Consider the following 15,394-nt stretch of genomic DNA (forward strand, 5'->3'; position numbering starts at 1 on the left):
GTTAACAGGAGTAAAAAGGCCCAAGCGTCCCCGCCGAAACTGAACATCCCAAGTACCGTGCGGAAATCAATTGATGCTTTGGCTGCACAGTCTACCCCCAAGACTGTCCGCCCGGTCATCACTGAGCCCAGGAATCGAAAACGCGCCTCGACATCCAAACAACAAGATACCAAACCTAGACGCGCGTCAAACTGGATTCCACTGCTAGCCACTATCCATCTCTGCTTACCATGCTTGTGAATTAAGGCTATATCGAGGCAATACGCACAGTATGCACATATGCCAATAAGAGACTGACCAGTTGCAGTCCTAACCAATCGATGGGAAGATTCAAACAAACAATACTGAATAAATGATAACAACATTTTAAAAAACTTAAAAAAATAATAATAATGTCATTTGTTAAGTTATGTCCGACCATGGAAGGGATAGGAGGGTTACAAATTTCTTCTGTACACATCTATATTTAACTTAAATTTTATTATTAAAAATAAAAATTCAACAACATTGATAGAAAGGTGAATAAAATTTAATTTAGAATACATGATAATTATTTAGCATTCACTCTAAATTGTACATAAAACAAAATACCATTTTAGTGAATAAGAACACGAGTTGAGACAATTGAATGTATCTGAGCAAAAATTACAAACTATTTCACTAAAATCTGACAACCATACAATAAACAGTCAATTTGTAAATTATCAATGAATTATCTCAATTTTGACCGTTCCTTCTGCAAATATCAGTCAATCATCATTGATTGTTGTTGTTCATGCATTTTCATATCAATTGCTGTTCTTATCTTTTCGATCTTCTACTGAAATAAACTCAATGCCCAACCGCCATTATATACTACTTATGTGGATATAAGTAGCCAACGCCACATCATGAATAAAAGAAAATTTATAAATTTATGAATTTAATGTAGATTTTAGTAAAACAAGGAAATGGATTTATAAAGATAAAAAGAGAGTCACTTAAAAAATATTTCACTCCATCTTTTCCTTCTTTTTTTCTTTTTAAGTGAACAATGTTACATTGTTAAAATCTATTTATATCTACAATATAGATAAAATGTAAACTAGGAATATATATGAAGTGTTTATAAAAGTACTTAAGCCAAAAAGATTTTCATGTTTGTCTATTAAAAAAAAGAAAAAAAAAGAAGAAGAATTGACCATTTAAATGTCATTTACATTATGTTGTAAAAATGCTGAAAAAATTATTATTGGACTTTTTAAAAAATTTTTGTCTTGTATCAAACGAACTCGATAAAAAGTTTTTATAATAGATAAGCTACATAGAAACAAGTAAGTACAAGTTCTTTCTAACTCACGTTTGTTATAAACTGAATCAATAAAATATCGTGAAAGACAAATTGACATGATTTTAGGTAACATTAGATCATTCGCCAATTCAGAAAACTAAAATCCATATATAAAATATGAAAGATATAATATAATATCAAAACACCTAATGGTACGTTAAAAAGAATGAGGGAGATCACAATAAATCCGACCTATTAATGTATTAAGTAAAAGTGACCATCAAATTCGATTTTGAGAATAATTCATTACTGGTACAATAAGATAATTTTCAAGAGTATTCATCACAGCACTAAAAGTTTCTAAATAAATGATCCTCTAAGCCGCTTCACGTGTATTAAGTAATGAATGTTTTAAAGGCTTTAAAAATATGCTTATTTTTGTTTTCTAAGTTATATCTGTTTATTTTTAAAGTAATAATAGAATACACTATGTAAAATAAGAACATTTTAACATTTGGTTTCAACAGCTGAATTCTAAATCTGAAAACTAAATACCTAGACTAATAATAAAATAAATAATAATATTTCTAAGTAACTTCGGTTTTGTTGTGTATTAAAATCATTAGGAGATTTATTTATATGATTTATAGTAAAGACATACAGCAAAAATAAGATTTTGGTCATGAATGTAGAACATCATTGAGCGACTAAATGAATCTTAATATTTGCTGTCATCAATCACTAGTGGGACAAGAGAGAATTTCTTTTAACCAAAATGGTCTTTTGAACTCTTGTCTCATATGTCTTTCTCTTAACATCCTACAGAAAACAGATGCGTTTCTAGAGAGCGCTTTTTACTTGACTCATAGAACGAAACAGGCGTCCACTAATCCTTTGTCATAAATGGCACCCCGAATAAGTTTATTACATAACCTACTGAAAAATAGTTATTATTCGTAAATGTTCTCTGAAGTTGACATGTATCTCGACTTCTCATCCAGTCACTTAGCCCTACTTAACTTTTGTCAGAAATTCGTGTATTTATTTGTTGAATTAGACTGAATAATAGTTTCATATCTGTGGCCAACTTTGGAAATGCAAAATTTGAGTTTAATCTTTACTGGTCATTCATCAAAACGAATTTTACTGCAGATTTCAGTGCTGAGTGTAAAAAGATATATGAATCGATTTATCTTACATAAATTATCAATGACTACTTTAGTTCACCCAAAAACGGATTCCTTTTATTTGCGTTGTGACTGAACGGTTGTGGAAATAAAACAGAAGTATCTGAATTAAACACTTTTACTAAAGACAATTAAACAAACAAAAATGTAATCGAATGAAACAATTATTCAGAGTTGGAAGCACGCATAACTCTATGAATAATTTACTAAAATACAACCACATTTTTGTATCGTTGTATCCATCAAATCAAAAGATATCATGAGGTATGTTTCATAATAATAATCACCAATAAGTATTTAGGGTATTTGCTAAACGTAATTGACAACCAATTTTTTACTTGAAATCAATTAATATTTATTTAGATATAAATTTTTGAAAAGCTGGATTATTGTTTAATCATTTTTATCCGATAACGATTATAGTCTCAGTCAGTCAGTAAGATACAACGTAGGACCATGCACATATGTGCATCGGTTCAAGTTGCCATACCTTGTTAGCACAACAAAATGTACACCGAATTCATAGAAGTAGTTAATTTAGTCTAGGTTATTTTCAAACAGTCAATAGCTCATCATGCAGCATTGGAATGATACAAATAAAGCTATAACTAGGTAACCTAGTTTACATAATAATGTAATAAATAATCCCGAAATTGGTAGCTTTTATTTTACAAAAGCAGAGATGTTCGATTTCATATGTATAATCATGAGTTAGAATCTGATTAATGAATATCAGGTTTTCAGCACTTAACATTCCTAACATTTAATTGATTCACCTATAGAAATGTTCTTATTCATTTCACTTGATTAGTTTTAAGTATTTATTTACTGTTTTGTTTAAAAAGTACACTAGTCAACCACAACATTTAATAGTAGTATTTGTAAGTTACAGTTTTGCTATTTAATTAGTGATAAAATATTTATTAATTAGAATATAAATGATCGATATACTAAATTCATGTCAGTCTCTATTTTTGGTAAAAATCAAATGTTTTGAGTAAACATGAAACTAGCATTATCAGCAACCTAGTATATGTGCTTGTGATTGTCTAGTACTATATTTTATTTTGACTTCGATCCCAGTAAACCAATAACTTCTATCGTTGACTATAAATTCATTCTTCAATAACGAGAATTCCGCTAAAGTAGGTAAACGAAATTCGTTCAAATGACCTACACTAACTCATTCAGCTATGAAACCAACAAATGAAATTTCTAGTGATCACAAATTATAATCGTCATTGATCTAACCATACTCAAATGAGGATGAAACGGTTCGGATTTTTTCAGTTTCAGTAAACGACATCAGTGCACGACAAATATTATTCAAATAAGAACTCACTTCTGCGTGAGACGATTAATATTGATAGAAATTCAATCGAATCGAACTTTTCTGACTGGTCACAATTATTTGACAAGAAACGGTTACACCACACAAATTACGTTATGGCTTCAAAATGAAGCAGTTTAGTTTAAAAAGTGGAATTCAAATAATGAAACCTAACTGTTTTACAAAACTTCATTCATATAAGCTATCAAATGGCAGTTATTTAAAAAAATTACACATTCCATCATACTACAAGTTCATGATTTTTTACTATCTTTGTGCTTCATCAAGTTGCTCAAAGTCATTTCTAAAGATGACTCTTTTAAAATGCTTGAAATCATTTGTAGAATCTATATCTGAACCCTAACGTTACACTTCGTAATAATTTAGCACGCAACCAGGCATAAAACTTTCTTTGAAATCGAAATCGATGGGCGTAATGAGTTACTGATTAGCAGTAACTTATAATTTATAAATGAAATGTTATTGCTAATAGGATTGAAACATAAAATCCTTCATTTTAGTTACTGTAAAGTAATTCTCAAGCTATACTACACAAACTGCCGCATTTCCGTCATAATAAAAATGAAATTTTTAGAAAACAATTGAGTAACATGAAAAAAATTCCCAGAATCCGTTACGGTAATATATCCTGTACAAGATGAAATATCACTTTGATCACAAAACAGCCGCAAAATCAGGACATGGAAAGTAGCAAGTTAGTTAGTATCAGCAATAAAAATCAAAGAATAAAAAACACTATTTAAAAATTGAAAATAAGTAAATGTTTTGGAAACACAAACACCAGAAGGCGATTGTATTCAAAATATGGTTCATAATCGGTAAAACGGTACAAGCTTGTCAAAGCGTCTTATCTATTTGAGTGAATCATTGACGAGAAACTATCGGAAACATGAGTCTCAATTTCAGCATACTTTTATGTTGTTGAAGTCTATGAAACGATTCAGAAATTAAAAAAAGAATAATGCCTATCATAAGTTCACCTTTGGTTAGTAGATTTATTGAATGTTTTGATACATTTGCGTTTGCTTAACATTAGTGATTTAGCGTAAGATTGATTTGACAATGATAAAGTACACAATCATAAATATTTTAACAATCCAGGGTTGATGTGCATGTGTCAAAGTATCAATCATATGTTAAGTTTGAAATAATATTTTTCGCTGATTTGATGAATAAAAATATAAATGCGATGGAATTCTATATATGTACATATATGCTTAAAAAACGCTCGGGATACAAGAGCAATTCTGTTGACCGCGACTTTTCAAATACCACGTAACATGGAACTAAAAAAGTATTCATATGTGTTGGTTGTTTTAATCTTTCCACTAATGCTCATGACTGCAATTATGCAATCTCTTCTGGTATGCGCCCATTTGGTGAGAACTCAATATCGTCGCTAAGTTACAAGCACCCTCATGAAGAGATAAATTAAAATTAATCCCTTTACACCAGCCAGTAGCTATGTGGATTTAACAGCTAAGTGGCTAATGTGGTGGCTTTTGGAGCAAGCGGTAGTGATTTCGAATCCCAGGATGATTGTCGTCTCTGGGTTCGAAATGCATCCAACTGACAAGTTCCACATAGAACGAAACGTGCTTTCTGAGTTTCCATGCTAGCCATCACGCATCTATGCTTAAATGATTATTTGTTTTAATCGTTTAAAGATCCCCATCATATTAAAAGACTAATATTTGAACGAAGAATATTCTTTTCGATAAATTCTCTTCAGGTTCTACAATTATAGATCCAAACTAATAATCCGAAAAAATGGCCAGGTTAAAGGCAAAGTACATCGTTTAAAGCATGTAAATTCAAGAATATCAAACAAAATGGAATAAAATTGTTAATGTTGATATGACTCATATAGAATGTTAACTTGAATCTGTATATATGTAAAGTGAAAATTTAAGATCTGTGATCAGAATAAATATGGGTCAGATAAGGTGAGAGAGATATGATAGTGCAATTACAATTTGATCAATTGGAAGACTAAATTGTGTGAAAAATTAGTAAGACGTAATAAGGAGGAATCAATGCGAAGTCAATGAATCATGTTTAGGGGGGATTAATAATGATGTTTAGCCAATTATAATAATAATAATAAATGCAAAAATTTAAATAAAGACAACAAATATTGATGCAGAATAGTATGGATTCATTATATTTCGTGGTTTCTTATCAGCTGCTTACAACCAAATATGCATTAGAGTTTAAGTATTGGGGTAATAAATAGGATACTACGACTGACATAAGTGAATGTAAAGGATTGGAATAACAAAAGGTCATCAATGATAACTATATATTTATGTGCAAGGACGGTCAGAGGTTATTAGTTATTAGAATAAAGGGTGGTGTAATAGTTGAGTGGAGTTCAAAGACAGATAAGATCAAATGTGTGATAATTTTAGACTACGAAAGGTCGTAAGTACATGGTCAAATTAGGTCATCCAATAGCTAAGATTATTGTTGATTAATTGGCCTTGTGGTTGGCCAAGGGAGGAGCAGAGGTTGGAGATATTTCTTCTGTTTGGTCGAAAACAAATGATTATCATTTCGAAAGCATAATTTTTTTTCATTCTTAGTTATTTCGTTTTGATTCTTGATTATATCTCCAACATTTTCCATAATTCTTCTTCAAATGACTATCATTGAACTGTTAAGTATTAGGAATTAAAGAACTATTTTGAAAAAAAAGTCATAGCAACAATTTTGATTAAATGTTTCATAAATTGTTGAGTATAATTACTATTTTGTTTCTCGTTAAAAATAAGGTGTATCTAAAATGATTAATGAACAAAGTTGACTACTCTTCTTAGTCAAAATTTGCCAGCTGAAATGATTGAAATACACGTCAATCAAAATTATTAACATACCACCCTTTTCAGTTCTTATGACAATAAAAAAACAACATACCAATTTGACAATTATAATGACTAATATTAGATTCACACTACCAAGAGCAAAAGGTAATGATACAGTAATTTCACTACAGTCATAGAGACACAATCTGCAATTTTTGTATCATTAAACTAGTAATGAAAAATAATGAAGCATGATTATCACTTCCTGTTAATGAAACACATTAACATACAACTTAACAAATAGTATAACTTTCTGTTGTATCATATGGATATTCAATGTACGACAGTCATATGAGAGATCATTTTGTCATTTAAATTATACTTTCAATGTCTCATTGATTGTTCAATTTCCTAGAAAAAATAATGACAAATTAATTTACGTTTAGTCATATCAATCAAAATCAAAAGTATAAAAAGCTGCATAGTAGTGAAATACGAGATTCAAGGCTAGGTTTTTCTAATTTTTTTTCTTTGCCAGTCATTCAATTGTATTTTATGTTCTAAACACTGCTTGATGTCAACGAAATAAACCTAGTTAGCAAGGAAACTGCAGATCAATTAGAACTTGATATACACCACAATAATGACATTAACACTGTGGTTCAAGAGTATTTGTGTGTCAAGTATTAAACAAAACAATCACATCCACAACTAGTTGTTATTCTAAATATATTCAACATGCTACTGCATGCCTAATTGGTAAAAGTGGAATTTTGGAAGTGTATTGTTGTCTAAACGTGTAGGATTTTAACGTTACTACTACAAATGATAAATTATTGATTTTTATATTGTCATATAATATTCTCAGTAGACATAGATCATTTGTTTCACCAATGAGAACTCAATCATTATTATTATAAATTTTGACTTTGTTGAAAAACACAAAGGCACATGACATTACATATTATGTATACTTGGTAGTTTATTGAAGATAATTTAGAGGATAGTGAATTTCTCAAGTCATCATGACTGATTAATACACAAATACCTATCTCATTACAATTCTTACCATTTAAACTTCTCCTAGAAAAACGTTTACAATTATTATCTCGGTTAAAAACAGTGATCTTGATCGTCTGCGTACCCGTTTAACGAAGCTTATATGTATTTGAGTCAAATTATGATTGTTATCACTGTAGAACACAGTTGTATAACATTCAAGTGGTAGAACAGATATTATTTAAAGATGTTATAGTTATCAGATATTTAGCCTCTACGTCGCATACCTATTTCTTATGCTTGTTGATACTACGATTGTAACGAATGTCAGACAGAACTAAATTATTCTATGGAGACTATATGCGTCCTGCATATTAATTCACATACGTTTTCAGAATGATTTTTGTCTTATTCAAAAAATAATCATATTTATTTCAATTAACAATGACCTTTCAAGCAAAGATGGATAGTAGCTAGCAGTGGAATCCAGGACGCGCGTTTCGTTCTGTTTGGAACTCGTCAACTGGATGTAACTGCATCTCAGAGTTGATGTTCACTCTGGAACTCGAACCCGGTACCTTTCGCTTCAAACGCCATCGCGCTACCCACTCAGCTACTGAGTCCTGAAACGCACGTCCTGGATTCCACTGCTAGTCACTATCCATCTTTGCTTACAATGCATGTGAAATAAGGCTATATCGAGGCAATACGCACAGTATGCCAATAAGAGACTGATCAGTTGCAGTCCTAAACATCAATGGAAAGATTCAAACAAGTAATACTACGCGAATTTAATGACTTTTTAGTTGAGTTTTCATTTGGTTAGTACTTCACGTACATTGTAATTCAGTGATCAGGTAGGTGTAATGAATGATAGAATAGATTAATGTCTGTCATTGGTTTCAAGTTTATAAATTAAAGAAATCATTAATCCACTATATCGTCAAGACAATTGGAATAATGGTGTTTACAGTAGACTTCGAACTTTATAAGTATAAAACTTTACCCATTGAATATAAAAGGAGAATATTAAGTCACGAACAATTATTAAAAAAAGTTATCACATTAGATAAACTACTTAATAAATACATACGTGCATTATCCAGAATCACAGCTTGTTTGTCAAATAGACCGATGTCGTAATTGTTTTTTTGGGTAATTTGCTATTTCAGCCTACTTGTATACATTTATATGTCGAGTACTTTTTATTCAATAAACAATACCGTTTCTGACTTCTGTCTTACTTTGTCAGTTATTATTCATAAAAAGCGCCATATAAATAAGAAACCTTCAAAATGTTGTTTGTTTTCAGTTTAATCTATTTGTGTTACAATTTTCAGCATTTCAAATATTATTTACTATTTAAGCATATACAACATCAATTCATGATCAAAATACTAACTACACTACTACTACTACTACTACACATTTATATGACTATCTGAACAATTAGTTCTACTATACAAATACTTATCATAAGTAATTCTAGTTTTCTATGTTGTTTGGAGTCACAAATATTAACTAAATTAGTTGAATGATTATTTTATTTTCGACGTCAAGCTTAACTTACTTAAGTAAAATGAATAAAGATCCAAGTTTTTGTACGTTTGCCAATGTATTTATTGAAAATAATTTCAATTCAGTTAAGATATAATCGAAAATGCAACTCACTTGAAGGTAGAAATAGAAATAGACAAATACAAAGGAAGATAACAACAACTTCAGAAATTTTTAAATCATCACTATCTTAAGAATCAATAAAAGGGACAGAATAATAACGATTAATAGCTGATTGTTCTCGTTTTACTGAAGATTATTTCATAATAAGAATTTTGTTATCAGATTGTATTTGAATTATTAAATACTTTTGAAAAGTATTGTTATAACTTGTGACCGAGTAGATGCCCTGTTAACGTATGATGTGCTAAGATCGCCAATCAGAGAGCAGAGATTTATCAATCAGACCAATGACATACGAAACCCGTACGAGTAGTCTAGAACACTTGTCGGCCCTGCTTTCCGCCTAGCCCATCCAGTTAAGTCCGAAACATCAATAAAAGCCTTTGCAATATGAATCATTTATTTCAAGCATACTGGGTTTATATACTAATCAAACAGACGACATCGTACCATAAAATAGGAAACAATATTTGAACAAGATTTGGCCAAATGTGCCTGTGAACGTGAGGAACAGTAATTAATAGACTGAGGATAATTCAAAAATGGTAAATCGTATAATAATAGTCTAAGGGTCAAAATGAAGCTTATAATGAGGGGGATGCGAATATGAATAGTTTATTTAGTTAACAATTATACAATAAAAAGATGCGCATAGTATTGGTCCGTAAACAGTCCTCAAAAGTTACCATCCATAATTCTCTTCGGGATATAACAAATGTAAAATATGGTGATGGAAAATTGATAATTACACTTTAAAAAACAAAATTTCTTTAACCAATATCACTAATTCAAACATTGTGCTATCCTCAATAGTGAACTAATAAGCATATAAATAAGCTTATCCACTCCAATTCATCACTGTATGTTATACTTGTGTGAAATATGTTTAGTCAATAGATGATTATTTTTTCAACAAAATTCGTTTACAGACATATATACGCAATAATAAATAACGTTGATGAATAAAAGCTTGATGTCTAAAGCCGTACTTAGTTCAAAGAATCTGTCAAACGTCGTTTAAGTGAATAAGATGTTATCAACTCAATTATTACCTTATTGATATGAAGATGAAATAATAGTTTGTAAGATAAATTTGGAATTTATGATAAACGTTTAATCTTTGAAAAAGATGATTAAGAATTTAGAAAATGTTCATTGCAAATAGTGTGCTTACAATGGTAAATGAAATATGGCCACAGCTATGGAATTCTAAGTTTAAAAACTGTAAATCAGCAAACGTCTATTGATACTGATGCGTTTCCATCATACGTTCACAAAAATGCATTATGTCCGATGGTGAGATGTTTAAAAAGATTGTGAGCTGTGAATATTGAATAGCTGTTCTAAACAGTCTGTATGCGTTAGTTATATGATAACACTCATTGGTGAAAACAGAACATTAGTAACAGAAACGTGTGTTCAATTCACATTATGACTATTCTCTCATACCAGTAGGTCTGTTAACATTGGGCGTATTACTACTGAACCACTTTTAACTTCACGAATTGCTTGCGTACATCATATGAGTATTACAAATGCATAAGTAAATTGATCGTGATGTACAAACTTTCTTCCTTGGTCACTTTCGATACATTTTGCTGTTCATCATTTTCAGTGCAACTTGTTTTTATAATGTCGAAAAGAGGAAGGAATATTCAACACTGTTTTAATTGCTAACGAACATTTTTAATCACTTCGACAAAATTTAAGATACTTGACCTTGTAAGTTCAAGGTTTAAGTGATAAAAAAACATTAGCTTTAAAATTAAACCTTAACATTGTTACGCAGTAAATTAATGTTGATACTTCTGAAATGCTATATTTTCCATAATACTGTTTTTCATTATACATCACGTTTCAGTTGACGAACTAAGTTATTTCATAGATAATTTTGACTTTATAACATGTCTGATTTGCCATCACAGCATGAATCTTTATTTATCATAATACATTAAATCGAAACATAAAGTTTACTTCTATACTTCACTTCACTGAAATTATGTAATGTTTATTATTTATCGTGTCATTCTTCTTTCTTGAATGTTTTCGTAATATGTCTATTGCATTATCATAAAAATAAAACTACTTATTTTAAGTATCCTAATTCACTGTGAATTATTTTTTTTAATGGTTAAGGTCATGAGTCAATTGAAGCTAGACCACCATAGAAATTTTGGAATCACCTGACGGCCGTTTCGTCCTATTGCGAGACTCCTCAGCAGTTCACATCCACGATCCCACAATACGACGAAACAGCCGTCCAGTGCTTACAGGTTTTCCATGATGGTCGTCTAGTTTCAATTGATTCATGTTCTCAACTATTAATATTACTATAATATCCACAAAAATCCCTTCTGACATTAATTTTTTGTTATATCTAGAGCTTTGATTCTTGCTATGCCGCGTACTACTAGACTTCTTGAACGATCGAACCCTCAACGTCGCAAGAGAGAAGAAAGAAGACTAGTAAGTAGGAATTTTATTCCCCAACCATTGTCATATATAGTATAAACATCTCATGTATTTATAGTTTTTTGGCTGAAAGTGAATCGTAATTTCGGATAGCCAATAGACACATAGGGTGTCCCTCTTATTCATCCAATAGGGAAGCTACACGTCGACATTCTAGAATGTTTCCCTGGTGGTGATTAGATGGAATGTCTTCAGCTATTTCTGGGCTTTTTGAGGCTTCCTTGAGTTTGCCAACGAGCAATCCTTACATTTTTTATTAAATTATATCAAATAATTTGTTAAATGGACTATGTGATTTTAAACAAGATCATTATTAAAATAAAATTACATATATGCTTTGAATAATAATAATTAGTAAACATTTAAACAAAACATTTTTTTATTCATATAAACATATGATAACTGTTTGTTCATTTGTTTTAATCATAATTCATAGACAACTATAATAATGTGAAAAACAAAATTGTAAATAAAATAGATTACTAGTAATTCAAGCCAACAACATTCATAAATTTTCTTGACTAAACTACTTACAAAATTATAATGTCAAATTTAATTAAATGAATGACATTTATTGACAGCTAACATAAGTATATATATAATTGGGGAATAAAAGTATTACATAATCGTTTTTTTTTTGTTTTTCCTTTTTTGTTTGTTTTTTCAGCTTAATCATCCATTAAAAAATTTCATAAACATTTAAAATAGTAAATATATGAAATCTGTCTACAAGTAACAATCAATGTATGAGCAAAGATGGATAGTGGCTAGCAGTGGAATCCAGGACGCTTGTTTCGTACTAAGCATCAATGGGAAGATTCAAACAAACAATACTAAGTGAAATCAATGTATAGTTGTAACTTGGTAATTTTTTTGATAGTAAACAAATCAATCATTTTTTAGCAATATTATTGATTTGTTTTGAAGTAACTATATCTTACTATTTCTTCTTATTTTTTTGGTTACTTTAATGTATGGGAAAATGTAAATGTATTTTTAAATTCATTTAGTATTGTTTGTTTGAATCTTCCTATTGATGTTTAGGACTGAAACTGGTCAGTTTCTAATTTGCATATGTGCATACTGTGCGTATTACCTCGATATAGCCTTATTTCACAAGTACAGGTACATCCAGCTGACGAGTCCCAAATAGGACGAAACGCGCGTCCTGAATTCCACTGCTAGCCACTATCCATCTTTGCTTTATTGTATTTTCGTTTTTCTATGAAATGTTAATGATATACTCATGTATGTGTGGAACTGTTTAATTCTTTTACCAAAAATGTCCATTAAGATTATTGTATTGTGATAATAATCTATTTCAATCAAGATTTAATATACGAGTTAAACTTTAAATTCAGTTAACTCGAAGTAGTTTCCAACACAGTTTATAATGATCATTTTTAATGGCGTTTTATTCAACAGTGATATTGATATAGTTTGTTCAATCAATACATCATTTAAATATCGCGTAAATATATTGAAATCTGCCGAAGTATTGACAATATTTACATATGTTGGCGAAATATTTTCTTTCAAAAGTTTCCAATAATAACGAAACCGGTAAAACAATACGAACTAAGCAAGGCTATTTTATGAGAAAGGCTATGCCAAGTATGCATTCTCTATGAAATTGAATCCCACGTTTATATTCAGCTAATTCTGTTTTCAGTAGGTCCTGAGGCTTTTATTCTGTTCGTTGTTTCTCCACAACTATCCACTGAAACAAAATGAGTATCCCAGAAAACGATGTCACATCTTTGGTTTTATAGAACGCAAATCACAATTAATACTATAAGAGTTTTTATAGTAAACAATGCTGTGATAAGGATGGTTGTAAAATTGAACTCGTAAACTAAATAAGAAAAATAGGTCCTTTCAACTCTAAGTCAATAGGATTGTGTTACAGTTAGTTCTAGAAAATAAATACTCACCACATGTTATTGTTTGTAAACTGAAAAACCCTATAAATGGATTGTTTTCTTAATGGTTAAAAGTAATCATTTAGAACAATTTCGAAATCAGTTTATTTTTTGCAAACGTTTTGGAGAAACCATTCACTAGTTAGGTTCAATTGTAATGAATTTCAATTCATTGAAAAAAACAACATAATGGAAATCGCTTTTCAATAATTGTCTTGTTTACCATTTCATCTACAACTCAACTACATGTAAAACAGATGTCATTACACTAATAAACCCAGAAAGTTTAGAAAAAGTGAATAAACTTCATTAGGAATTCCTAACTTCGACATTTGAATCGGTACTGTATTGTTGGGATGATCCTGCAAATTTCTCGCAATAAACATCAAAAGCTCAGGAAACATGAAGGAGCGTTTTATTCAATCAGCGTTTGATTAGAAGTTTTGCTAAAAACATCGCGAAAATGAAAAGTCACATGTAGAGATTCTGATTGGCTGATTAATACACTGCTTCTATGTTTAGTAGTATTCTAGAATTTTCAGGAAAACCTAAGGAATTCTAAAATACTATAGAAACCCTATATTTTCTGTACATAAAGGAACCTTTGGAGTAAAGTGCTTCCCGCATATTTTGTGCCTTTTCTCTTGTGTAGTTCTGGCTTGGGGGTACAAGACCAGCTTAGGATTCGAATATAGCGTTCAGTCAACAAGACTTATCATGTATACAATTCGACATAACTACAATTAAAATTTCCTTTATAATAGTTTACTTTCATTAAAGATTATTTCCTCCAAGTCAGTTTTTTTTTCTTATTTAAATTAAAGTACAAACTTTAATACATGAAAGAATCTACTAGGCCACGTTATAAAACAAAGGCTATCACAATATCATATAAGTCAATGACATTTTGAAATATCAACAATTCACATTATGTAGATTGCTAGTTAATTTTTCAAATCAAAAAAATGAAACACTTGTCTTCTATTCTGAAATATATATACATACATGGTTGATTTCTTTCTATTCCTGACAACAATGTCTTTTCAAAATGTCATACAAAGTTTAATTTTCTTTTAGATGATTAATGATCTCTTTATAGTGTTAACTTAAAATTAGTGTAACATTAATTTAAAGTTTGTTTTTTTTTTTTCAATTTTCACACTTCTGATTCTTCTGACCTATTTTGTTGTACACGCCTGTTTTTTTTAATTACGCTAATTTATGAACTGTTATTAATAGAAAGCTATTGAAAATTTGTTTCATTATAGTCAAAAATATTTTATAATGAATACCCTATGTGATTGTAAGTACGACCCATGGGTGAACTCGAAGAAGCTCTAAAAAGCTCAGAAAGAGCCAAAGATATTCCATTCTTTTGGAAAATATTCTGGAATTTCTGCATGTAGTTTCCCTAATGGACAAATGTTAAAACCCCCCGTATGCGGATTAGATGACTATAATGATGAATTCTTTTTCCAGAAGGGGATTTTTTGTGGATATTTCAGTATTTTCATAGTTGAAACCATGAGTCAATTGAAGCTAGACCACCATGGAAAACCTGGAAACACTGGACGGCTGTTTCATCCTATTACGGAACTCTTCAGAAGTGCGCATCCACGAACCCGCTCTCGCGAGATGCGAACCCAGGTCCTACCAGCTTCGCGTCGGAGCACTTAACCGATAGACCACTGAGTCGGCATCCAAAGGTG

The sequence above is a fragment of the Schistosoma mansoni genome, chromosome 4 (assembly GCF_000237925.1).
Source record: "Schistosoma mansoni strain Puerto Rico chromosome 4, complete genome".
Classification (NCBI taxonomy): domain Eukaryota; kingdom Metazoa; phylum Platyhelminthes; class Trematoda; order Strigeidida; family Schistosomatidae; genus Schistosoma; species Schistosoma mansoni.